Raw genomic sequence first — 26,687 nt, forward strand, 5'->3', positions numbered from 1 at the left:
GAACAGATAGTTTGTCGCATTTAAGTGTTACTGGGTTTTTCCCCCGTTATGTTTGCTTCTTTAAGCCTCTGCATCCCTATTGATCATTGTGTTTCCCTTTTCTGTTGCAGGTAAGAAAAATATGAACTCTTCACATCTCACTGTCCATAAATTCGGGCGAAATTTTGGTGAGTTACATCATTTGAAAAAAAATTGATTCATATACTCTGAGAAACAAAATTTGGGTAAAATTACCATTTATGGAATTGGTAATTTTACCAAGAATCTCGGTAAAATTATTGGACTTTCTCGGTAATTTTACTGGACCTTGTTAAAAACGCCAATATTTTTTATCGACTGTGGTAGAATTACCGAGATAAAATGGCAAAGTTACCAGGAATTGATTACCAGTAAAAGTGGTATTCTTACCTGAAAAAAACAGTAAAAATACCGGTTTTTAGGTAAGCTTACCAGTCTGTCTTGGTAAAATTACCAATAATTGGTAAAAACAGTGAGATGGTAAAGGTACCAACGGACCTTAGTAAAATCGCCGAGAATTTTTTATCAGTGTAAGAATCCAGACATTTCTATAGGTTTAAATGGCAAGACGCAATGTTGTCAATTTGCTGGATCCGCCAATGGGACCAGGGCTCTCGGAGGGCCCATAAAGGTTCTGTAACAAATCTAGGTTAGGCGTTTGAGAAGGTGTGCATGGAGCGAGCGGCAGAGGTGTCGCGGGAGTCTGGCTGGTTGGAAACCGTAAGATGAGGTGCCTGAACCCGAGGCTGCCGGGTGGTGGGGCGGTGCGGTGGGGCAGGCCAGTCTCTTTGACTCGGGACCCGGGACTTCGGGAGCGCTCGGGAAAGTCGGGACCTCGCGGGAGAGCGGGGACCCCGGCCCCATGCAGGCAGGTTCTATCATGTTGATAGCCTCGCTCGGCCGGCATCGGCTCCACTCGGCCGTTTCCGCCAGTCAGTCACAGCTGGTTGCTTTCACCCGGTTGCCGAATGTGCCCCCCGACACTGGGAAAAAAAAAAAAAAAACACATTGGATCTAGAGTCCAGACTCTGAAAAACATTGACAAGAAAAAATACTCTTGATTTAAGCTTAAATCTGATTAAATCAAGAGTCCCTTTTTTTAATGTTTTCAAGAGTCTGGACTCTAGATCCAATGGTTTTCTTTTTTTTTTTTTTTTTTTTTTTTTTCCAGTGGATGACATTGACCGAACAAAGATTAGTGGTCCGTACTGCCGTTCTCAGCAACAACGCCGTAACTCCATCAAAAATGTTTTCAGCAAATTATTGAAAAAATGTTTTATTACCGAAAGATCAACGACCATTTGTCCTACTTAAATCTAAATTAACTGAAACATGCCATTGAGAATCCAGTTTTACAAAAGTTACCGTTCAGTCATTTCCCAACTGCATTGTCCTCTTTTTGGATTTTTTAATTTATTGATCGGTTCAAATGAAATTTTCCAGTGATACTTTTTCAGAAAAATTTCAAGGTGGGGCTAAGTGGACACATGCTGAGTGGGGTTAACTGGATATACACATACCAATTACTATGTACATGATACGCACACTGCTTCGTGTTGGAGAATGAACGTGGTGCTCATCCCTTATTCTTACACATCATACTAATCCTTTCCCTTAAAAGTCGACAGTAGTCATGCCTGAGCCGAAGTTAGCCCCCATCCCCTTCCCACCTGGGCAAAGGTTTACTGGGGTAAGACTAAGATAATTGTTACCCCAACCAGAAATCGATTTCTGTATCGAATGCGAGGTTTTTTTTCCAAACAGGACTTTGCTTTCATTTCCCTAATTTTCAAATTTTTTGGATCAGAATGATTCTTTAGGCGCATACGCAGGGATTATCGTCTTCCTTTTGGGCTAAAAATTCAAAATCTGCCGCGATTTTTTACCTAATCGATGCGATATATCGCATGCCAGTTCGACCACGAATCTCCTATTTCCAATAGATCAATCAACATACTTATGTTAATAATTTATATACCTTTTTCTATCGATGAGAGCAACTATCACCTATCTTGTAGCAAACAATCATTTTGAGTTAGAAGAAGAAAATAAAGAAGTTTTGTTGTTTTGTCATTTTTGAAAAAAAAATTCAAAATCAAGAAATTATAAACTGACATTAACCATCAACCACGGAATTGCTCCCTACAAGCCTGTAAATCCCCCATAATTCATCCCAGCAGAGAAGTTTTTAAAATCTACCTGTGTGATTTCCTCGGAGATTTGACAAGCGTGTGAGACACAGTTGCTGGGGACCGTGCAACTCCGGTGCTAGATTGCTCAGCGCGATGCTCTTTTCTTTCTCCAGTTCTGCTCCTGCGTTCTCCGCGGTCAGGAGGGCGCGCGCGCATTCATTTCGCGACGGTCTAAACCCCTTTGTGTGGGTGGTTCATTGGTTCAAACCCCCGATTTCTATATTTCTAACACCTGATTTTTAATTTGAATCAGTGCCGAAGTGAAGTCTGCAATCGACTCCTGTGTGATTTCGATGAGTCCCGGTCCCCAGTGCGATTCGTTGGATTTGTGTTTGTTTTGAGTGTTGTGATCGCTTGGCTATCTATTGGAGTCCCTCTTCTTGCTTGGATCTTTTTATGGTACGTTTGCAAATTCTTCCGTGAATCGAGTGAGAATGTTCGTTGTTGAGTTGCATGCGTTTCTTTGTCAGATATTTGATTCGATCGAGCGAATATTTCATGATTTCAGAATGTAAACAAACATTATCGTCTATCATACAGATCCTCGAAGACTGGTGATACCTACAGCTTTACGCTGAGCACATTTTTTACCATGTTATTTTCTGAGTAATATACCTCAAACTATCTCTTGGTGCATCATTTAAAGTTCCTCACTCTCCAGGAATTCCTGTCTAGCGGTTCGCAACAGGACGCTCAAGCAGTACGTTTTTACAAGCGAACTTAGTGACCACCCACGTAACTTGCATTTGATAGGTTTGCTTATTTTCATGTATGCATTTATTAGCTTGGCAACTATGCATGTCGCTACAGTTTCATCCCAGAAACCCTTGCAGTATAATATGTTTTCAGATTTTTGTCCAAAAATCACCTTGTTTTGAGAGACGTCAGCTGCACCGAGTTTATCAGAAAGCGGAACCAACCCACATAAAGTTTAAACTGAGAAAAAGAGGTTTGAAGTTTTATTCCTCCATAAGACTCAATGTAGAAAATAAACTGTAACCCTTCTTTTCAGTGACTAATTTTCTTTTTCGACTTTGAGTTTTTGGCAGGAGAAAATATACGATTGGCGGAGCTCAAAAACATCCTTAAAAACTCAAATTTTTCGAAAATGTGGGTTGGTTCCTTTCCAACAAACTCGGTTCAGTTTAGGTGTCAATGTTTCTTCATGCCTTGGCATGTTGTCAATGCCTGTAAGTACTAACCAATTCGCAATGCAAAGTACTGGGAAACCGCTGTAGGTCTTTTTTCGTGCTGTACTTGAAGTAAATGAAATTTTATGAAGAATATTTGCGATTAAGTCCCTTTCTATGGATGGTAGGGATTCGATCGACATGAATCGATCGAGAAATAATAACGTGAACCCGACGTGATTTGATCGACAACCGTGAGCCGATCAACAAACCAGCGATCGATCGACAAGCTCGTGAATCGATCGGTTACTCTGTGAATTGATCGACAAACCCGTGAATCTATCGAATTTTGTCGATCAAATCGGTATTTCATTTTCCGATCGATATTGATGAACGCAAAGTGAAAAAACCATGGTATCATCGCGGTGGATGACGTCATAGTCGTCATACTTCGTTTTTTTACTGTTTTTCGGAGAGAGATCTCTGTTTGAGAAACAAGGCGTTCCGATAAATCTTATTATTTGTTATGCCCTTTGGGGAGAGGCCTTGCAGCCTTGCACCCCTTTCTTTCAGTAGGTATTCCTCCCCATCCTTAAAAAAAATTCTTAGTTCCACCCTCAAGTTCATTTTGCTCGGCTACAGAAAGCTTCGATTCGGAGTTGTTGATCAGGATTCACGACAGGTTAACGGTCGAGAAAGTTCAATCGAAACAAACTAGTCGCAGCGTGTCACTCATGAGAAAAGCATAATTGACCCACTCCCACAGTCTGGACAAGCATCAGGCAAGGAGCCACGAATCATCCGGGGGAAATTGCTCACTAAGTGTTACACGACACTCATGAAATTTGAATGCCTTCCTAGCCGATTGCCGGACCAAATTCGGATCCTGAGCCAGGCGCTACCGGCTTCTCAAAACTGAGTCACGTTCTCGGATGTGATTTTTGATCGGAGCAATTATGTACCGCCGTCGTCGCCTATCTCGCCATGGTTGTCGGATAAGCGAACGACAAAGTTGAATTTTCATGGGAGCGCCGATCATACATTACCAGGAAAATCTAAATTTTTGTCAACCACCCCCCTCCCCCCCATCGCCTCGCAATGCATCTCACGGTTCGTTTGAGTAAAAGTTATATGAAATTTTCTATCACTCAAAAAGTCTTTTCGGATTCGAAAAGTAGAGTGAAAATGGAGTCTTTCTAGCTAAAAATGAAAATAGGTTGTTCGAGCTCCTGGAGAAATATATCGTTTTTTGTATTTTTTAGGGCTTATTAGAGGGTGATACGAAAATTGAATCAAATTTCGTCAATGTTTCTGTTTTAATTTCTAAACTAAGATAGCTATCAAAATGATCTTGGTTTCATTTTAAAGCTGGTGTAATTTGCCGTCGATTGAATGGTCTGCAAGCTAATTTTGTCAAAAATTGACAAAGTTATGATAGCTTGAATAAAGGGTATCCAAAATAAGCTTACTTGTTTTCCTTACCGAGTAAGGCTCTATTTTTTCTTTTTTTCCCTTCAAGACCAAAAACACTAGAGTCAATCTGTAAAAATTACAGCATTTTTAGTACTCTCAGGTCTGTAACGAGCGTCAGATTTTTAAATTTGACCCATTGGTTCCGGAGAAAATCAATTTTTGGTTTCGGTTCCGTTCTGCTTACAATCAGCTATTGACATACGGCGCAAGACGCGCCACTGACGAGGAGACCAAGTACAGAAAATCGATTTTATCCACTTTCACAATCGATTAAATTTAACATGTAAAGCTCGTTAGAAAGTTCAAAATATGATAAAGAACATTTTACTCTTTGCGTGTTTTCCCTAAGCCCCCATTTTTTGGAGTTATGGGTCATTTTCGGGGCAATTTTCAATTCGATGCTGTAAGTGGCCAAATTATTCACATTTCAAAATCTAAAAGTCTCCTGAGAGGAGAGGTCAATACCTTTTTATTGATGTGCCATATGACCCCTGCTGCTCCAAAATTTTGGGGGCCACGACCTCTCAAAAATTTTGGGGCTTTGGAGGGCCATAAGTCACAAAAATTTCAAATAGCAAGGGTATGTTTCGACTTCAGATATGGATTCTACGCGAAAAATTACGTTGAATTGATATGGCGCACGGCCTGTTTGCTCCAAATTACTAAAGAACCCCATTTCTCCATAAAAGGCCGGGTATTTTTGGAGAAAATAAGGGTCACAAAGAATCTGAATCAAACAGGCCGTGCGCCATATCAATTCTACGATACTTTTGGCGTAAATTGCATATCTGAAGTCAAAACATACCCTTTCTATGATGATATGGCGCACAGCCTGTTTGATTCAGATTCTTTGTGACCCTTATTTTCTCCAAAAATACCCGGCCTTTTATGGAAAAATGTGGTTCTTTAGTAATTTGGAGCAAACAGGCCGTGCGCCATATCAATTCAACGTAATTTTTCGCGTAGAATCCATATCTGAAGTCGAAACATACCCTTGCTATTTGAAATTTTTGTGACTTATGGCCCTCCAAAGCCCCAAAATTTTTGAGAGGTCGTGGCCCCCAAAATTTTGGAGCAGCAGGGGTCATATGGCACATCAATAAAAAGGTATTGACCTCTCCTCTCAGGAGACTTTTAGATTTTGAAATGTGAATAATTTGGCCACTTACAGCATCGAATTGAAAATTGCCCCGAAAATGACCCATAACTCCAAAAAATGGGGGCTTAGGGAAAAAACGCAAAGAGTAAAATGTTCTTTATCATATTTTGAACTTTCTAACGAGCTTTACATGTTAAATTTGATCGATTGTTAAAGTGGATAAAATCGATTTTCTGTACTTGGTCTCCTCGTCAGTGGCGCGTCTTGCGCCGTATGTCAATAGCTGATTGTAAGCAGAACGGAACCGAAACCAAAAATTGATTTTCTCCGGAACCAATGGGTCAAATTTAAAAATCTGACGCTCTTTACAGACCTGAGAGTACTACAAATGCTGTAATTTTTACAGATTGACTCTAGTGTTTTTGGTCTTGAAGGGAAAAAAAGAAAAAATAGAGCCTTACTCGGTAAGGAAAACAAGTAAGCTTATTTTGGATACCCTTTATTCAAGCTATCATAACTTTGTCAATTTTTGACAAAATTAGCTTGCAGACCATTCAATCGACGGCAAATTACACCAGCTTTAAAATGAAACCAAGATCATTTTGATAGCTATCTTAGTTTAGAAATTAAAACAGAAACATTGACGAAATTTGATTCAATTTTCGTATCACCCTCTAATAAGCCCTAAAAAATACAAAAAACGATATATTTCTCCAGGAGCTCGAACAACCTATTTTCATTTTTAGCTAGAAAGACTCCATTTTTACTCTACTTTTCGAATCCGAAAAGACTTTTTGAGTGATAGAAAATTTCATATAACTTTTACTCAAACGAACCGTGATCTGTAATATTTACAGATGTGCACCCCTCTTTAAAGAATACGCGACGATCAACGCTATATAACGAGGGATTAATTGGACTACATTTTGAAATTTTGAACTAAAATTTCTGGCTCATCTGTGAAAACACTTATGTGCGCAGGAAGACTAATGGTACATACGTTATTTTTAAACTGATGAGCAAGAAATTGTTGCTTCTAATTGGAAAATATTGTCCAATTCAGCACCACAAATAACGGGTAGTAGTTATTTTTCTAGAGTCTTGATTCATGGGCGTCGCTGAAATTCAGAAAAACCATGATTTTTCCGGAAAATCTAGTTGTCTGCCGTATCTCTGATTAAAGACACCTCCAATAAAAACTGAATTGAAAAGAAGTCTAATTTTTATCCCCTAGAACACGCTCTTGGGTAGTAACGCAGCTAGTAAGGGGTTTAAGGGTCTGAACTCTTTTCTAAGCCCAGAAAATTTTCCAAAAAAACCTCCCTTAATTTCAGGTATTCTCATCTTTGGACAACCCCTTTCGTAAAAAAAGTTTCTGGCCACGCCAATGCTCCGAAAGTTTGGCGTTGTAACCGCGGAATACCCTGTATAACTTTCAGCCATGATTACATGATACTACGATCCTGCGACACTGACCCATTTCAGCCAGGCGCCTGCGCCTCTCCGGATCCCCAGCCTTCCGGAATGTTTCCTCCGGATCCCTCTTCCGGGATGTTGGCCGTGAAAGTGGAGTCCGTTTCTTCCCCCGTTCGTGTTGTGAGCCTTGTGCTCGCTGGTGACTCGGGTGCGGCATGATGATATGCTAAGAAAGAACGACGTATATACCTTCAAATGTCGCTAAATTTCCTCCTATGAAAACCAGTTTTTCTTGAAAACTTGTCAATAGTTTTCCTCCAATTTTTTTATAGAATTCTACTCTCAATTCAATCCTTAGGATCTGAGAATTTCAAGGGATGATACGCCTAACTTTCCTCTAAAATTAACATTTTACTGGAGGAAAGTTGGCAACATCGGAATGTTGATACTGCGTTATTCCATAGGACGGGAGTGCGCGGGTCCGAGCGCTTTGTGTTGGACTGCGTGAGTGCGAGCGAGCGAGCTGTGTGTCGAGTGTTGTATTACTCGACTGCTCTCAAACGCAACTTGAGCGTCGATGGTCACGCGTTGTGCTCATTACGAACCTCATCCCACAACCTACGAGCTACTTGTTTAATGCCTGTGTAACCGCTTCCTTCGTAAAAGGGCCACATATAGCGACACGACAACGAGAGCCCTGAATCCTATTATCAGCGCCACGGGTGATTCCGTGGTAATCGGACACACGGGGGCTTTCAAATCCGATGGGTGACTATTAACGGGGGTGGAGATCAGAGAAAGAATTAGGGCTGGAATTATTTTTCAAAGGCGGTCGTGAAGGCTCCTCAGTACTTCTCACTATATTTTTATACAGGTGTTCCGTAGTTTAACCTTCAGGAGCGTGTTCTCTTTTTCGTTGTTCAAATTGTTTCCATAATAATTACTAGGGGAAAAAAACACATTGGATCTAGAGTCTACACTCTTGAAAACTTTGACAAGAAAAATGACTCATGATTCTATCAGATTGAAGCTTAAATACAAAGGAAATCCGCTCAAATTAAGAGGCAGGGTTCTGGATTTAAACTTAAATCTGATTGAATCCAGAGTATTTTTTCTTGTCGATGTTTTTAAGAGTCTGGACTCGAGATCCAATGTGTTTTTTTTCTAGTGATCCTTATTCAAAACTACGGTCGCTCTAAAATAATGGGAAAGTCATCGTTTTTTTAACTTTGGCGGCTCAAAAATTATGAAGATTGGCCATCCCTCCTCACTCGCACCGCGCTAAATTCAGCCATTGTCTAAAAAAATGTCGAAATCTTAATGCAAAGGGCTTTCCCAGGCCGGCTCATGGGGCAGAGACACCAAAATTTTTACCCTGAACCATTCGAAGTCCAAATCAGATCAGTTTAATTTGAGTACCCTAATTGAATAAGTTCGGCAACACAGTGAAATTTATTTAGTTTTTCACAAGCCAACGGTTGTGAGAGAGTAGTGGGTGTGCAATTTTTGGCAAAACAACAGAAGTCCACATTATCCCGCTTGAGGACTGTATCCCGTTTTGATGTCCTGTGCAATTTTTGGCAAAACAACAGAAGTCCACATTATCCCGCGTGAGGACTGTATCCCGTTTTGATGTCCTCTGCAGTTCCTTCACATCTTTTTCCGCTGATTACTAGTCGATGACCTATTATTGCGTTAGATTCTGCTTCTTTCTTGAGAATTATCAAGAAGTCCGGAAACCAAGGCTCCTATTTTAGTCGCGGTTACGAATTATGCTGATTAATCACAGTCAAAACGCAGCTGAGTCAATGTTAAACACGGTAAAGTCTACTACCAAATTACCAGATGAGCGATAAAGTGGTAAATGTTAAGCTGGAAAAACTTCGATTATGATCATCATTTTTAAATCACCCACAGGCCACAATCGGAGTGGCACGGTCGTGCAGCAAAAAACAGAGCCAGTATTTGTGCAGAAGAAATAGCGTTTCCTTTCCGAAATTATCGATGAATTCCTCGTTTAAAATCTCTTTAATCTCCATCGAGCGCGGACCAACTGCAACAATGCTGAAAGGAAGAGGCCTAAATCAAACAGATTTTATCTCGATTTCAAAAAACGAGAAACGATGGGTCGGGGTCGATCTGGTGAGAAATCGTGGGATCGCTTGTTTCTACCTGCTTGGCTACAAACACTAGACCGCCCGCCCCCATCCCCCAAGTGGCGAGGTGTGGGCCCCGCCCCGCTCAGTAGGCAACTTGTCCCACGGTTTTTATTTGGAAAAAAAAAATGTAGTCGAATTAAAACGGAGGCAAGTAAGGGCATTTGACAAAGTCAAGGATTAGGCGAAAGTCACATGAAAAAAACGGTGTTAAAAAATTCTTTGAGGGGACACTGATGCCAAATTTCGAAGAATTGAGGGTGGGGGAATTTTATCAGAGGATCAGATACCAGATACTGTTTCAATGTAATCCTCGAATAAAGCTTTATCTCAATCTCAATGGAGGCCAAACATTTTTATACCCGCAAGCTTTTGAAATCGTCCAGAATATTCTGTTGATAAAAAATCGAAAAATCTGAGGATCTTGCCCAATTTTAAAATCTCCGCTTAACATTCAACATCGTGCAACTTCTTCTTTTCTCTCCAAAATACTTAGTAATATGTACAGTCTAACATTTACACAATCATTTTCCTTTAAACCTATAAGTTTTTGGTGGGAAGCAAAAACTATCCCCTCTTCTGGGAGATCTGTTCGATTTTTATGAAGAAGCAACATTTTTACATCACTGTAATCGTGCTGGTTACTTTTTGCTAAATGCGATCCAAGTGTAGTCACACTCTTTTGTCGGCCGAGCAAGGAAGCGATCCATCAGAATCAGCCCCAACGCGCAGACACAACAAAAATCCAAGTTTGATTCTGACCCGTTTTCTTTCCGAATTCCACTTTATCCCTGGCAGCCCCACTGTGAGTCCCACCGCACCGCGCGAGAGCCGCGGCTACAGTCGCTGAGGTGACGCCACCAACATTTCGTGCCCCTTCGACCCAGCAGCGGCCTAATGCCTTGAAAATCCGTTTCGACCCCGCCGGTTCCCCATTGAAAAATCAAGCGACCTGACAGCGGGGCCAGCCGCTATTTCGGTCAGTTTTTTGGCCTCCCTCCTCCCTCGCCGCTCATTGTTGACGCGTATATCGGTTTAGTTTCTCCTAATTGTAGCCCTCGCTGGCCCAGGTGTTTGGGTCTTTTCATTCACAAGGTCACCCCAAAAGGGGGAGGGGGCGCATCCCAAGGTTCTTGCGCCCTCGCCAGAGATGCGAAATCTCATGAAATTTTATCAAATGAAATTGTTGAAAATTTTCACTAAGGACCCTGTATGTCCTAGAGCTATAATTTTTTAATTTCGAAATTTTTCTGGGGGGGGGGCAGTCTTTTGAAGTTTCTTATCTACTCCTCACAGAATTATTGTTGCACACGCAGCCTTTGCAAAATCGTTGCAATTCCAATTTTCTTACCAAATAACAAGGCGCTTCAGGCCAAAGTATCACAACCGCCATGCGATTTTTAAGAATTTCCGCTGCCATTTCATTTTTTTTACAGAGAAATTGTTCAACGAAGCCGTCCGAAAATTTCACTGAATTTTCTTCGTGCTGCCGATAAAATTCAGTAAAATTTTCAAACAGATTCGACCAACAATTTCTCTGTAAAAAATAAAATGGCGGTGGACATTTTTAAACGTCGCATTACACTTGTGACACCTCGGCCGGAAGGTGACGACTCGTTGTTCTGAATGGGTTTAAAAGAAAGAAAGAGGGAAAACAATTTTGCTGCCTTCCCCATTTTTCACCCACGCAAGCGGCCACGCGGATGATTGCGTGACCAGAAATTCTCTGCATCTCTGGTACCACAAGTGTATGAACAAGTTAACCAAACAACGGTTTGTCTGTCAAACGAATTCCTCCTCCTACCACGCAACGGCCAACAAGAACGTGATTACAAGGGTTAAATTATGGGGCCCCAAAATATTGTTTCCACCTGTCGCAATCACAATGAGGCCGAACCAAGAAGGTATGTCTGTTTCAAGCTCGAAAACATAAACGCCAAGTATACCCGGAAAAAAAACCCCTAGCTTCTCGTATTGGTGTCATTAACTACCACTCGGCGGGAAAAATCAAGTTCAATAAAATGACGTCCGAGTGGTCAATCAACTCGAAACGATGAGAACTTCTTCAGGTGCCTACTCGTCTTGCCGGACAATATCGGCCGCCGCGGATGCAGACGGAGCGCGTAAAATAATCTCCTAATGTGTTTATTTTATTCACGTCTGAGCAATTTCGTGTCTCATAACGAACGCGTAACTGTCAAAACAACAGAGTTTTTAGGTGGGCCGCTCTCGGGATACAGGTAAGAGCCGTAAACGAGCTGAGTTATTAGGCTCCGTAATTCTGTTTTTTATCGCGCCGGGCGGCCGGCCTGCATCGGCCCGGTCGATGGGTCCTGTTCAGATCCTCCTTTGATAGCGTATTTATTTGGAGTAATAAAAAATGTCGTTTCGGCACTTTGTCCCGATTTTATTTTGTCTGGACGGCGTTTTCGGAATAGCTCGATGGTTGTCTCCTCCAGTTGTGGGTATTCGGGATTGTTCGATGAAATGACTGCTTGGATCATTTTCCCGGAAAATGTCGACACTTTCACCTTATTAGTACTATCATAAAGATATTACGGACCCTGAGTCCTATGAAGGCTAAAACATCTTTATGGAGAGAGTATGGTCACTGCGGGTTGATTATTGTCATCGATAGACGAAGAAGACAAAGGGATGACGGAGCTATCCTATTTTTTAAAACGGGTGGTTATCGTAGACTACCCAGGGAAACCTCCAAAGCTGCCGCCTTTGATCGAAGGCAAAAAATGGACGATAGCCCCTGCGCATTAGCCAAAAGAATCATTCTCATCCTAAAACATTACAACATACAGAGACATAAAAGCAGGATTATTTTTGGAAAAAACGTTGCATTTGATGAAAAACAAAAGTAGGCAACTACATGTATAACTGTAAGACACTCGAGGGTATATCGTGAACAGTTTTGGCCACATTTTGACAGTATTCTCCTATTGTATACTTGCCATCATTTTCACAGGTAAGATCTACCGAAGAAAGATTATTTTATGTAATTTTCCCTAATTTTTCTCTGCGATTATATAAATTAACCCTCTCTACAATATGGTGGTAAGGTGAAAGTCACGGTGCACTGGAAAAAAAACACATTGTATCTAGAGTCCAGAATCTGAAAAACATCGACAAGAAAAAATACTCTTGATTCAATCAGATTTAAGCTTAAATCAAGAACCAAGCCTCTTAATTTGAGCGGATTTCCTTTTGATTTAAGCTTAAATCTGATTAAACCAAGAGTCCTTTTTCTTGTCAATGTTTTCAAGAGTCTGGATTCTAGATCCAATCTGTTTTTTTTTCCCCATAATGTGCTTTGAGCAAATAAAACTACATTTCTAGTCAATTTGACCTAGATCTTCGCACATACGGGCTTCGATTTTCGGGCCTAAGCAAGATGGATGAGCGCATCAAGCATGGATCCCATAGTTTCTAGTTAACCGTGTGCTTCCAACTAACATCCTATCATATCCCTCGGATAAAATGACCCAGTGATGAAAACGAACCAAGTCGATACAGCCGCACAAGTGAATCTAAAGATACTCGACATCTCTAGGCCGATTATCGGACGATGTCTGATAATTTATCGCAAATGACCTCGATCGATAAATAATGAATGATAGTGGTCTGTCAATCAATGTCATTCGATAGATAGACTTGCAAAGAATCAACGTTCAGAGCTGTTGCCCGCCCGGCGGTAGGACTATTACTTGGAGACTCAAACGCACGTGTAGGAAAGAGTGAGCATTGAACTCGCAGCCTCCACGGCGTTGCCAGGTCACTACGAGTCGAGTATCGATAGGTGCTGTTGTGCAGTATAGAAATCGTAGAATAAATCGATTAATCGACAGTCGAATCTCGAAATTTCCATCGCAAAAGATGTTGAAAATATCGAATGCGATCGATTGTGTCCCGCTGCTCAGGTGCGACAAGTGAGACTACTTTATGGCGGCAGAATTTAACGCCAGTTAACGGATCGAGACGAATTAAACTTTTATTGTTCTTTCGCTGGGCCCATAAATTTCGTCCCGCGTTGGACGGGATTTTCGGCCTTAACACGGAACTTGGACCGAAGTTAAAGCGTGGCAAAACAGAGACACGAAAAAAGAAAAAATCCCTAATCGAGCAATGAAAAGCATTGATGCGCAATCCAACTGAGTACTATTCGAACGCGATTCCATCACAGTGTATCCGTTACTTTACAGCGTGAGTCGTACTTACGTGCTGTTGATGGATCGTGTTTTGATGGCCAAATCCTGAAGGTCTGCAAATTCCATGCATCAGTAATCAATCCAAACGCAATGTCAAAGGGAACTTTTCAGCGAGGGAGGGAGTCAAAGAAAGAAGCCCATTTTCGCCCCTGCTCGTTGGTTGCCGTTACTAATCTCTTACTTACATCCTTAGTCCATTTGAGCCGCCAGCTTCCACCAACCGGATCGTTCCATTCCCCCCTTGTCTTCTTTATCTATCGCCGTGTCTATCCATTCAATAATCAGCTGCCGAGTACCTGTTGTTGACTTCTCTCCACCTCAGGTACCAGTTGTAATTGAAACGGCGGCAGAGGTTACCCAGTGCTCAACCTTTCAATTTAGCTGCGTGAAGATTACGAGTCTATCTCTGACGGACAGCCAAAGCGAGACGGTCCTCAGACGCTTCAAATTAATCTTCCTCCTCTGCGGCTAAGCCCGCGAGGTCGCAAGGCGGCACCACTCGATTATTTCCGAACGTTTTCCCTCCATTACGGACGATAATGATAATTGAATCGCTGGTTTCCGACGAAGGTAATTCTCGCAAGTTCGGCAGCGCTGGACCTTGCCCATTTGATTGCATGTAAAACAATCGATTTGCTAGAATCGATTTTTTACAATGGATTTAAATGGACGGTGCGCGGCTCAGGGACAAGAGTGGGAGCTGCAATGGAAATGAAATGATAGCTATCTTCAGACGGATCACGGCTCAACCCTCAATCCCGATCGCAATTAATGAACAGCTTCTCATAGTCACTCATTTCGTTGCAGACACGTAGGCACGCCGCGCCGCGCGCCCGGCAAAAAATTATTGTCTAGAAGACGAAGCTCACGCCCACCATCGGGAAAAAAGAAAATAAAATGTGACTGTCAAAGGGAAGGGAGCATTGGTTCTTGGGGGTACACTGGAAAAAAAAAAAAACACATTGGATCTAGAGTCCAGACTCTTAAAAACATCGACAAGAAAAAATACTCTCGATTCAATCGGTTTTTTGCTCAAATCAAGAACCAAGCCTCTTAATTTGAGCGGATTTCCTTTTGATTTAAGCAGAAATCTGATGAATCAGAAATCTGATTGAATCAAGAGTATTTTTTCTTGTCAATGTTTTCAAGAGTCTGGACTCTAGATCCAATGTGTTTTTTTTTCCAGTGTATAGTCAGTGGTGAGAAACATTAACTGACATTTTGTGTTGCTGTGAGAAGTAGAACTTAAAGTATAACCGAAACGTCCGGTCAATATTTTTTGGTTATATTCACGAAATCTTTCTCGAAGCTGCATTATGTGGAGAATTTTTTTAAAAATAAAATTCAAACCATCATACAGTTCCGGCTGGGCTCACTACTCTGGGCGATTTTTTTTTTTGTTTCAAAACGTTTGCACAAGTACCACACTCCTCTAAGCTGTGGTATCATTATCTCAAATTTAAGTTTATTATGTCAACTGAGATCCTTTTTCTTGTGACGTGTGGACGGACGTAGATTTATAATTTTTGCGAACTTTTGACGCTTTTAGGGAGGAAAGAAATTTTGAAGCTGAGATTGCGACTGATTTTTTCTTCGGAAAATCGAGGACTTTTTCGGTAAACGGATGTATGAAGCTTTCAATGCTAAAATTGTGCGATTTCTTACTTCCAAGTCAACTTCCAAAGTTAACTTACTTCCTTACAATAGTGAGGAAAAACTCGGAGCAGATTCAGAGAAAAGTTCTCAACAAAACTGTCGGATAAGTTACTTACATCTTGAGAACTCCGTTGCACAATCTTAGCAGCATTGGAAGTCTCATACGCCCTTTTACCCAAAAATACCTCAATTTTCTTTCAACCCTTGCTCAACAGCATCCTCGAACAGCTCAGCTCGGTGATTTTATTTAATATTAATATTTTGATTAAGATGACTAATAGTCTCAGTAAGATTTTTTTACTGATTTAATTTAAGGAGTTTAATAGTATTGAATTCTCCTCTCGGTTTTTTTTTTTTTTTTTTTTTTTTTTTTTTTTTTTTTTTATTATAATAAAAATGAATTGTCGTTTACTAACATCAATGAGAGGACACGCGACACGCGATCTGACTCCAACGCGCAATCCCAGATTCAGTACGATGATGATTGCAGGTTTCAAAACGAAACGCAGTTCGACTTTCCTTTTTTTTCCGGAGAGGAAAATCATCAAATTATTTTCGCCTGCATGTTTTCGGTCGTTTTGGTTTTCAAAAGATCAATTTCAACTCCCAACGCTCTGTTCTCTCGACTCGAAGACAAATTAAGAGGTCTACTCCAGGTAACCCGGGCGTGAGGTTTTTTCTTCATTTTTCCGTTCGACTCCGCAAAGTCGGACGTCAACGAGACAGCAATTACACCGCTCTCCGATCGCAAGTACCTCCTCACCCCGCGGAAACGCTGTTCCAATTCCGCGCTGTCATATTTTGTCGCTCTCCATTCGTTCCGCTCAACCCGAACGACGACGCACAGCCGAACGGGAGAGATCGAACTTGACATCTCTGAGTAAAACTGCATATTTTGATGTTTATTGACTACATTATACATTCTAAGGAGTGCATTTTACTGGAAAATCAATCAAATAATTTTTAAACGCCTATGTTTTGTATTGACGGACGTATCAGGGTGTCTTCAAGTCCGGGATTTCCGGAAAGTCCGGAAATAGTACGGATTTTTGAAGGGCGGTCCGGAAGTACTGAATAAGTGCGGAAATTCTGCAATAAGGTCCGGAATTTTTTTTTTAACTTGTTGTCATTTTTGTCGCAATTAGAGCGAGAAATTCGAATTTTTGAAATTTTTCGAATTTTTTCAATTGGAGGTACTGAAAAAGTACTGAATTTTCACTGTTGAGGAGGAACTGAAAATCTTGGAAATGTACCGCACAAGTACTGTAAAAGTACTGATTTTTAGCCCGCCTGTTGTAGTAGACACCCTGTAAAGCTTTTAAAGTTTCGGCATCGTTGTAGACTTCTTTAAAGCTCAATTCACACTGTCAAACTTTTCGTCCGTCAATATCACTTTATCCAACTTTTCATTTGACGAGATGCATCCAAGAGTTGAATGAAAAGTTTGATAGTGTGAAGTGGGCTTTATTTTCTCCAATCGTAGACTGATACAGTGACAACGTCATTCGATATAATATCGAACTCTTGGTTCAAACCAAAACAAACTAACATAATCTCATGTATAAATTCTTCTAGAGTTAGTTGTGCGTTACTTTATTAAAATTTAGTCATTTACCGGTCGTTTATCTATTAAGGACTCATGAAACTCGAGAAATTTCGATTGTTAGAAACACTTGGACGCATTTTACCAGCACGGCGCGAATGGCACGAATTAGAAACAAGGTTGTGTGTTTGTTCACTTTTGAACCATGACGTTGCCACTAAATCAGTCTATTGTGCGACGCAGAACCTGGGAATGGTGCAGCTCAATCTGGTACCGAAACCGCAGAGCTCTTGCCCGGACAAACAAATCTCTAATTACGGAGGAAAGTGGGGCTGAGCGACACTCGCTGACAAACACCTGAAAAAAGGAACGGCGGAAAAAAGATGGAACGGCTAGGAGACACGGGGAAATGATTTAATTCAACAATGGAAGCTGTGCAGTTTGTGCACCAATTACTCCGCGGGTCTCGCGGCACGAAAACCGATACTTTCGGGTCGTTTCGCTGACGGCTGAACGTACCCGAGCGACTGTCTAGGGTAATCACTTACTTCCTGTCTCGTCGACGCAATATTTCTGCGAGTGGCTCGAAAAGTGCCCAGCTCTGCGAGAGAGCCCGGAAAAAGTGCATGGCTCGATACATAGGGATGTAGAAACCTCCCCATTACGCGATCGTAATCGCGGGAGAAATGGGAGAGGCTGTAAAAATGGGGAAAGCTGAAGATTTTTTTTGTTTGTGGGGGGGGGGGGGGTGGGATTCAAAACACCAAGTAATCAGTTTAGACGTATTTTGTTTGCCGCAACAATTGTTTCCTGCTACCGATTTTGTGTTATTTGCGTCTTTTTTTCACAACCAATGAGAGCAAAGCAGCTAGAAGTGAGGTTAGAAACCTCGTAACAATTCTGCAACCTGCTCCGGAGCACGTTCCAAGTGTTTCGCATCAAAATGTTACGACAGCGTTGCCATGTTGTGCAAAAAAAAATCCAATTAAATAAGCCACGCCCCCTCATTTCCGGTAACACTCAAACAAAATACGAATGTTACACACTGATGCGAAACAGTTTCGATTGTTACGCCAAACAAAATACGTCTTTTCTTAGGAGAGAAATTGTTTTACATGTTAATCCATACTGTTCAATACGTCCTAACGTCAGAGGAGCGACGCCAGTACTCCCATTCCATGTCCGTCAAAAGTTCCGTGATTCAGAACTTTTTTGTCCCACTCCATGACCGTCAAAAGTTCCAGGATTCCTTTTAAATTTTTTCAGAAGTCCCGAGAAAGTCCCTGAAAATGCAAAAGATCCGGAACATTTCGAGAATTTCAAAAGTTTCGGGAAGAATTCAGGAAAATCTCAAAAGTTCCGGAATTCGGAACTAGTTCCGGGGAATGGGAGCACTGAGCGACGCGACGCGACAATTTGGAAAATGACACTCGGATTACTGAGGACAGGGCAGGCAGAATATTTGAGGGGCTTGGAGAGCAAGGCGCACAAGTGCAGTTTTTGAAAAACTTGAGTTATTCATGAACTCAACTAAAACTAGTTTGAAAGTATATTCTGTGAAAAATTTACAACTGAACTCCAACTTTAATTAAAGCATCAAAAAGTCAGTTTAAAGTTCCTCTCAGCCACCAAGCTCCGTGTAATTTTGCAACTTCAAACACGTATTTCTTGAAATAGCAGAAATTGAACTTATGTGCCTCGTCCTCCAGGCCCCTCAAATACTACATTTTGGAATCAGGAATCTCTGGAATTTCTGGCTCAATTTAAAAACAACGTATGGACCATCAGGTTCCCTATGCACATAAGTGTTTTTACGGATGAGCTAGAAATTGTACCGAGTTCCTAATAGGAAAATGCCCATTTGTCGCTGGTTATGGTGCGTGCGAACCGCGAGTCGCTCTGGACACGGTTTTCCTTCTGAGCACTCGGAAACACTTTCCGCACGGCCGTCGCACACCGAACAAAGTCAATAGGACAGGTCGGACAAAATTCGGAAACTTTAAACACTTGTAACTCTGTTTATACAAAACTTTAAGGTTCTGATAGTGGTTCCACGAATTTCCTCGCAAAATTTTCTGCTTTAAGTACCCCTTGAAATTTAAATTGTGACGAAATAAACATCAAAATTTGCAATTTTAGTAAGAAAATTTATGTCCGACCTCTCTAATAGATTCAATCCATTGTGCGTCGTCGCCGTTCCAAACCTGTTTGGCCAACCGGGCTCCGATCTCGTTTTTCGCAACCGGAGCGTGAGTACACTCGAGCGACGCACAGGACGCGAAGTTGCAGTTTTAGTGTTTTTTGAACAGCGATTCAGTAATCGATCAATCGAGTCGACCATTCGATTCATTCATCGATTGTTCAACTTTCGATTAACCTTTTAATCGATTATTTACGACCGATTAATCGAAAACTAAAAAATTCCTGGTTCTCAAATCAAATTTCCATAAACAAGCATTGAACTTCTAAAACTTTCAGCGCAAAATTCAGAAGACCTGACATTATACGTTCAGTTGTTAGTGATTTTTGCGAATAAGCAGAAGGAAAATCAGTGAAATTCTCAGTCGGGAATTTCCAACAGTTTCCTGTCCAAAGTGCAATTTCCAAGTGGAAATTTCGCAGTGCTTAATTCTTGTCAGGCTCTTTCGTCTTGAAAACGACGATATTGGCGTGCTTTTGACCTTGCTGCTGAGCGAGAAAATTGCTCGTATAGATTGAGATAATTTTGAGACTGAAATTGCAACTTACGTGAATCCAGGCGCTTCAAACGGGAAGGGGGAAGAGGGTCCGGGGGCAGCCCCAGACAATTTTTGAAATTTTATAGCATCTATTATGCAGTATGAGTTGATTTCGTAATGAATCATCACCAAATCCACTTCCTTAAGCATACTTCCTTCCGTTCCTCCCTCCTTTCTCGCTTCCCTTTTTTCTTTCTCCAGGGTGTCTAGCATCCGGATTTCCTCGATTCTTTCAGGATTTGTGGTCAATCAGGATTTAATCCCGGTTTCATCAGGATTCGAGGAAAAATCGGTAATAATATCAGGATTTGAGAAAAGTCGGCCGTCCGATCAGAAATTTTTATCGAGCTATTTTTGTGATATTAATTCTTCTCCGCAAAAAATTAGGATTTAGAATAATTATGAAATCAGGATTTGCAGTAAAAAATCAGAATTTCATCAGGATTTTCCCAAAATGAAGAAAAAACTAGACACCCTGTTCTCCTTTTTTTCGAGCATACCGGAGGGGGGGGGGGGGGGTCGTATGCCCCTTACGCCCTTACACCCTCCCTGGATCCGCATATGACTAATTTTCTCTCTTTTAAGTTAACTGTCTGCCGCGAAATAATGTTTTTCCCCGTTCCTCTCTCGAGGAGCATGGAAGATCCCGATTCGGTTTATGGGCGCGTTGAAGTTGTGCTTTCGGCCACAGTGCGTCGACGTTTTACGGCTGATTTCTCGGCTTCGTGGAAGCAGAACCGAAGCGGGAGGAATCAGGCCCTGATTCTCCATCCGCTTTTCGCCGGCTCCGGCCGATACGCGGCGCGGCGACACGATTTTCCTCACGCAGCTCGGCACCAAGCATCAAGGCGAGGTGTCCGCCGATGCCGATACAATCGCCAATCGCATGACGATCGCTTCAATAGATCCGTCGTCGTCCTGGTCCTCGTCGTGCGGCCGGGCTTCCTGCTCCGCCCCCTTGCCAAATCCCGCGCACGGATATTCCCCGACCGGCACCGACCTACGCCTGAACCGGGCCCGAGTCGTTCCACGGACCCCGCAACTTCCCGCTGAGGAAATGCTACTCTTTGAATAGAATTAGTAGCATGTAGTTTGCGAGAAGGAACGAGGCGAACAGCGGACTGATTGTTGAAATTTATAGACAAAGTTATATATAGACAGAGCTGACAAAAGGGATTTGGAGGGATCCTATTGGTGGAAGCGGGTGGTTGCAATGGACGATGGAGGTAGATAATAGACCAACTAACGGCAACCCACGAGAGACCCCATAGTGAGTCAATCATCTTCTCCCTTAGTCCATAGGAACCGACCATTTCAACCAATTTAACCCGGTTTTTTTCGAAAGGGTTCGTACGGCGTTCTTCCTCAGTACGGCAGCGGGCTGATCATTGAACTCATGAACTGTATTGACCAAACGATAGGAAAGGAGGGCGATGGAGAAACGGAGCGATCCTACTGGTTGAAACTGGTGGTTGTTATAGAGCAAGAGGTTGATGGACTAACTGCAGGGTCTCTCGTGGGTTGCCGTTAGTTAGTCTACGCTAACTATCTTTCGTGGGTTTCCGTTAGTTAGTCTATGCTAACTATTTCTCGCGTGCTGCCGTTACTTAGTCTATACCAACTATCTCTCGTGAGTTGCCGTTACTTAGTCTATACTAATTATCCCACGTGGGTAGCCGTTAGTTAGTCTATTACTTACCTCATTTCGTCGCCCTTCTGATGGGGGCGTAACTAAACCTGCCATTTACCAGATGACCTCTGGATCGATAGGCAAGGATGGCGATCAGGTGTCGCAGAGCGCCCGGGCGCGCTGTAAAGCGACTCGAATGTATGTACTAAACCTGTCATCCCTCTTTAATCAATACGTTCCTAGGTTCATCTGCAAGCGTAGTTACTCCCTTTTGTCAGGCAAGCGACGAATTATCCATTGCAACCACCCGCTTCCACCAATAGGATCGCTCCATTTTCTCATTGCCATGTATATAGCTTTGTCTATAAAGTCCATCAATCTATGGTGCATCAAACTTGGGTTCATATGATAAAATTTTTATTGAATTAAATTTAGAGAGAACAAAAGCGGCAACGATGGCGATCACCGCTTCTGACCCATATTCTTGGCGCGCAGCTCGATGAGAATGGCGACGCCGAAGCGAAGGCGAAGGAGTGCCGGAGCGCCGCGGCCGCTTCGGTTCATCCCGCTCATGCGAGGAGAAGGCTCCTTCTTCAGTCCTGACTCCTGCCGATAGGATAGTCTGTCGAGGGATCAATATAATTAAATTGCGATTGTCAACGGGAAAAAGGTTCTCACAAACACAAACGAGTTTCTCTGCTAACCCGTTTCTTTATCGAAGGAAAGGCAACGTCTAAGGGTCCATACGGTGTTCTGCCTCAGTACACAGCGGGCTGATCATGAAATGTATACGCACACAAATCAAATAAACGGGAAAAGGGGGGTTCGGGGGGTGGGGGGGCTCTTTGGAAGAATTAATTGTGAAAATTGTAGTCGTCTCAAGTTGTTGAGAATCCAGGTGTTCTCACTGAGCTATTGATCAAATTACGATTCCAAAGGTAATGAGGTATGTCACGCATTTTATTCCACAAAATCCCTCACTTTTCTCAAGAGCGGCCAAGTATGGTTCGGAAGGGGGATGTCTCCCGTGCCCCTCCCTCCTTAGTTCCTTCCATGGAAAAGAAATCAAGTTTTTTTTTTAAATAAAAGTGAAACCACATACCTGCGAGACTGTGCCCTAAAGCTTGGTGTATTGTGTCGAACAAAATTAATTACGATGAATTAGAAATCCATCCATAAGGACAAAGACCTTGAGAGAGCACCTTGAGAATGATTTAACGTTCTAGAAGTTTTAACACTTTTGGGGAAAAAAGCTCTCAAATCCAGAGTCCGAGACTCTTCAAAAAATTTGACAAGGAAAAATACTCTTGATTCAATCGGATTTTTGCTTGACTCACAAGGAAATCCGCTCTAATGAAGAGGTTGGGCTCTTGATTCAAGCGAAATTTCGCATTAATGAAGAATATGTTTTTCTTGTCGAATTTTTTAAAAGTCTAGATTCTGGATCTAAGAGCCCTTCCTTTACATTGTATACCCGCTCCATCTACAGGGCTCTTTTCCTGACCTCATCAAAACTCTTCATCACGAAAAACTAGGCTCAACTTCATTAAGGAAATAATTAGTTCTTACTTTTTGCTCGAAATTAACCCTCAAGCCTTCTCCACTGGCACTCGCCTGCGGGGAAAAAATTCCGCTGCCCATCAAAGCTTTCCATGGAGGCTTCGTGCTCGATAGAGCACGGCTAGAAGAGAAAGGCTCAACCGGAGGAAGCCCGTCGGCTTTCGTTTTTTTCCCGAGTCACCACGGACAATTGCATCATCTGGACGTTAATGAGGCCGCTCGCATGGCGCTCCGCGTTGTTACGAATTCGTACGTCGCGTTATTACGAATTCGGACGGGGGCCGTGCGATACTCATCTCGGCCGCCATGCGCCTGGTCGCGCCGGACGGATTTCGGGGAGGAAAAAAATAGGGAAATCACCGTCACCCATGCACATCGGCTTCGGCACAGCGGCACACCACCGCGCACCGTCTCGTGTCGAAAGAGGTCGCTCCGCGTCTGTCTCTTCTCGCAGTTGCCGAACGTGACCTACCGACATGACATCCGCTCCGAGTCTTACGCCCCCCCCCCCCCCCCCAAAAAAAAAAACAAAAAACAAAAGGAGATAAAAACATCTGCCCGGATAGCCTAGAGATTAACGCAACAAGATTTGGACTGATGATCTCCATGTCGAAATATTATGAATGAATTTTCATACCAGTAGCAATGACTGCTTAAAGAACTTTTGAGTCTCTTGTGATTTTTGACGGTTTGAAATACTCTGGGAGTCAAGAAAATTCAGGGAATTGACGTTAATCTGAAAGGTCATACGGAAGTAAAGATTCTAGCTGCGGAAGCCGTACTTACAGGCTGTATAGACATACCTTTGGCGTGCCGGGCTTAGAGGCCGAAAGTTCCGGGCTTAGAGGCTGAAAGGTCTGAGCTTAGCACCCGGAGCAATCGAAGTTACGGTTCTAGTACCCGGAACTTTGGCCTCTGAACCCGGAACTTTCGGCTTCTGAACCCAGAACTTTCGGCTTCTAAACCCAGAACGGGCGGTATGTCTACATAAATCGTAACTGTTTTTATCAGTACTAGGAAAGTCAAAGAATTCATAAGAACTCGGGAATTTTGCGAGTAGCGCATCGATTCAGCAACTTCATCCGGTGATTTTCAAGAGTCCGCAACAATCTCAGAGTGCCTCTCTGTATTGAAATTGAAATTTGAATATCAGTGAAGGTAAATATCGTCCCAAGTTTTATGAAAATCCCCGTAGTTACAAAAAAAATAAGAATTTTACTTTCTTGTCCCGCGAGTCCTAAAATCCACGTCATAAATCGCTCCTGTTCCGACCCACGTTCGAGCGAGACGAATCCTACGGGTTGGGGCGCTCCACCTCGAGATCAGATCTTTTAAAATCGTATGCACTTCATGGACCACCGCCACCGCGTCGCGACCCGCACAGATGCTGCAGCTGCACACACATCGCAGCTCCCGTGACGCAACGGCGCATCCTCTTCGACACGTGCGCTCTGGAAAACAAAGAGTCATACGTAAAATACGGTTCTCCTTTAAATGCAGTTACGTCCTTTCGTCGGGGAGGCGACGATATAACCTCCATACGCTCCGACCGCGCTGAGGTACAAACTTTCAGGCCGGTGCACTCAAGCGTTTCGGCCCCGCGAACGGAAATCTCATTAGACCGCTTTCTGTCCGCCATGTGTACTAACAGTCGACGTTGCCATTTTCGTGGCCCGTCGTCCGATTTCACAACGAGGAGGGAGGTATGTAAAAAGGATTTTAACTGGGATAATGGCTATGTGGTGTGCAGTTGTGGTGCGGAGAACATATAGTGTGAGTTGGGTGTTGTCTGAAATTGGAATTCGCAGGTGTCCGAAAGTTGGTAAAATTCCCGCGTAAATAAGGGGACGGAGCGAGAGGAACGTCACGCTTTTCAGTAAATGAATCTCAGTTCGAAAACGACTCATCTCGAAAAATGAAATTTTTCAGATGATGATAAAAACTGATTAACAGCCGAAAAAGGAGTGTATCTACGCAATAAATGAACATCATGAAAAACCCTGAGTTGGGTCGTTTTTGAACCGAGAGATTCAAATATGGCAAGACAATTTTCGCCTCGGAGCTTCAAGACTTCAATAGCTCCTTCAATTTTTGAGATTTTAGGGTAAAACTCGCGCCAAAATTTCCACACCTTCCTCCTCCCTGTGTTGCAAATAGTTACAGGAACTTTTCTCTCGGAAGGTGAGGTCCCTTTTCACGGACCCGTTCAGTTTTCCGCTCCCGAACATCAATTTCAACTTTTTCGCAGGAAAATCTCCTCGGTCCTCAAAAACACTCATAAAAACCGGTTCGAAACCTCCGAGCGGAAAAGCCTCGGTAACCTAAATCGATTAAATTGGTGCCAACGATGTTTTTCTTCAGGGTGTCTACAAGTCCGGAAATGGTACCGATTTTTTAATGGCGGTTCGCTAGTACTGAAAAAGTGCGGAAATTACGCAAGAAGGTCCGGAATTTTTCTCATTTTTTGTCTCAATTTGAGCGAAATTCAAATTTTTGATATTTTTTGAATTTCGTCAATAATTTATTGAAGGTACTGAAAAAGTACTGAAAAGTACTGATTTTTGGTCCGCTTGTTTTAGTAGACACCCTGTTCACGTCTTCCGGGAACGTATACTTCGCAAGTTGCATCACATGATCAGCACTCCTCCGACGTCGAATTTGCCGGAACCGGTTTGCCGGAGAGGTGGGTGTTGCATTTCGGTTTTCGGGACGGGCATGGTGGACAGTGGGAGTCGAAGTGCTCGGGAGTTAGCGCACAGTGGAGGCGGACTCAACGGTAGAAGTCGGAAATGATGAGCAAAATTTAAAAAACTCATACTCTTAATAATTTGGAACGTAGAAACTTAAAAGTAGCCACTTTCGTGTCCCCGTGAAATTTCCTCTAAGGAACACCATTTAGAATGTATCAAGACGAAATTACTGACAAAATTTGCAATTTCAGTCGATAGCATCATGCCCAAACTCAACCGATGGCTCCCGCCCCCTCCTCTGGTCAGCGGAGGGAGCCCGTTGCCCGAAGGTTGCCAGGTCCCGGGATAAACTGTGAACAATTCATGTGGGTTACAATGGAGACGAGTGCTAATTTTTCAGCTCTATCTGGCACTATTGGGTTGCCCGCTTTTACAGCCATTATCGCGGGTCACTTCACCAGCACGACTCGTGTAAAATTGACCCCCCTCCACGGCTGACCCCTCTGTGCCCCCCACCCGTCCCTCGCGAGGGTCCTCACGCCCGGCTCCGCCGGATCAGGTGGGTCAACCTCAACGGGGATAGTGCCAAGTGGACGCAGGACCCGCGAGGTTCCACCCGGAGGCCTCGCCGTTTCATAACAACGCAGGGATGCCAAAACAACGACCCATACCCCTTGAATCTCCAATCAGTGCAGGAACTCGGTGAAGTTTTGTTACGCACGAGCGTACACTGAAAAAAAACACATTGGATCTAGAGTCCAGACTCGTAAAAACATCGACAAGAAAAAATACTCTTGATTCAATCAGATTTAAGCTTAAATCAAGAACCAAGCCTCTTAATTTGAGCGGATTTCTTTTTGATTTAAGCAAAAATCTGATTGAATCAAGAGTACTTTTTCTTGTCGATGTTTTTAAGAGTCTGGACTGTAGATCCAATGTGTTTTTTCCCCCAGTGTAGGGTAACTTTAGTTAACCGCACAACTTCCTAACGGGACAAGCGCTGCGTGCCGGTCCAGGGTGGCATGAAACGTAAAAAAGAAATGAAAGATTGGAAATTTCAGCGAAACATTTCATGGAATTTCATGACACTGTGAAATATTTCGCATTTTTCAAGGGCTAGAGTCTGCAACCCGCACTCAAACACACAAAAATAGAAGAAAGTCACAATT

General features: G+C 42.7%; 1 protein-coding gene across 2 annotated transcripts in view; it reads left to right on the forward strand.

The window, feature by feature from the left end:
* LOC109035194 (dual specificity tyrosine-phosphorylation-regulated kinase 4) overlaps window positions 1-26,687 on the forward strand; it is a 229,384-nt gene that overhangs the window by 24,068 nt on the left and 178,629 nt on the right. Inside the window, exon 1 of one of the 2 annotated variants that reach the window (XM_019048746.2) lies at window positions 2,343-2,609. The exons of the other annotated variant lie outside the window; for it this stretch is intronic. The gene's annotated coding sequence lies outside the window, so the exon portion shown is untranslated. Of the gene's footprint in view, window positions 1-2,342; window positions 2,610-26,687 lie in introns of those variants that run through there. 2 annotated transcript variants of the gene reach the window in all.

The sequence above is a fragment of the Bemisia tabaci genome, chromosome 4, assembly GCF_918797505.1.
Source record: "Bemisia tabaci chromosome 4, PGI_BMITA_v3".
Taxonomy (NCBI): Eukaryota; Metazoa; Arthropoda; class Insecta; order Hemiptera; family Aleyrodidae; genus Bemisia; species Bemisia tabaci.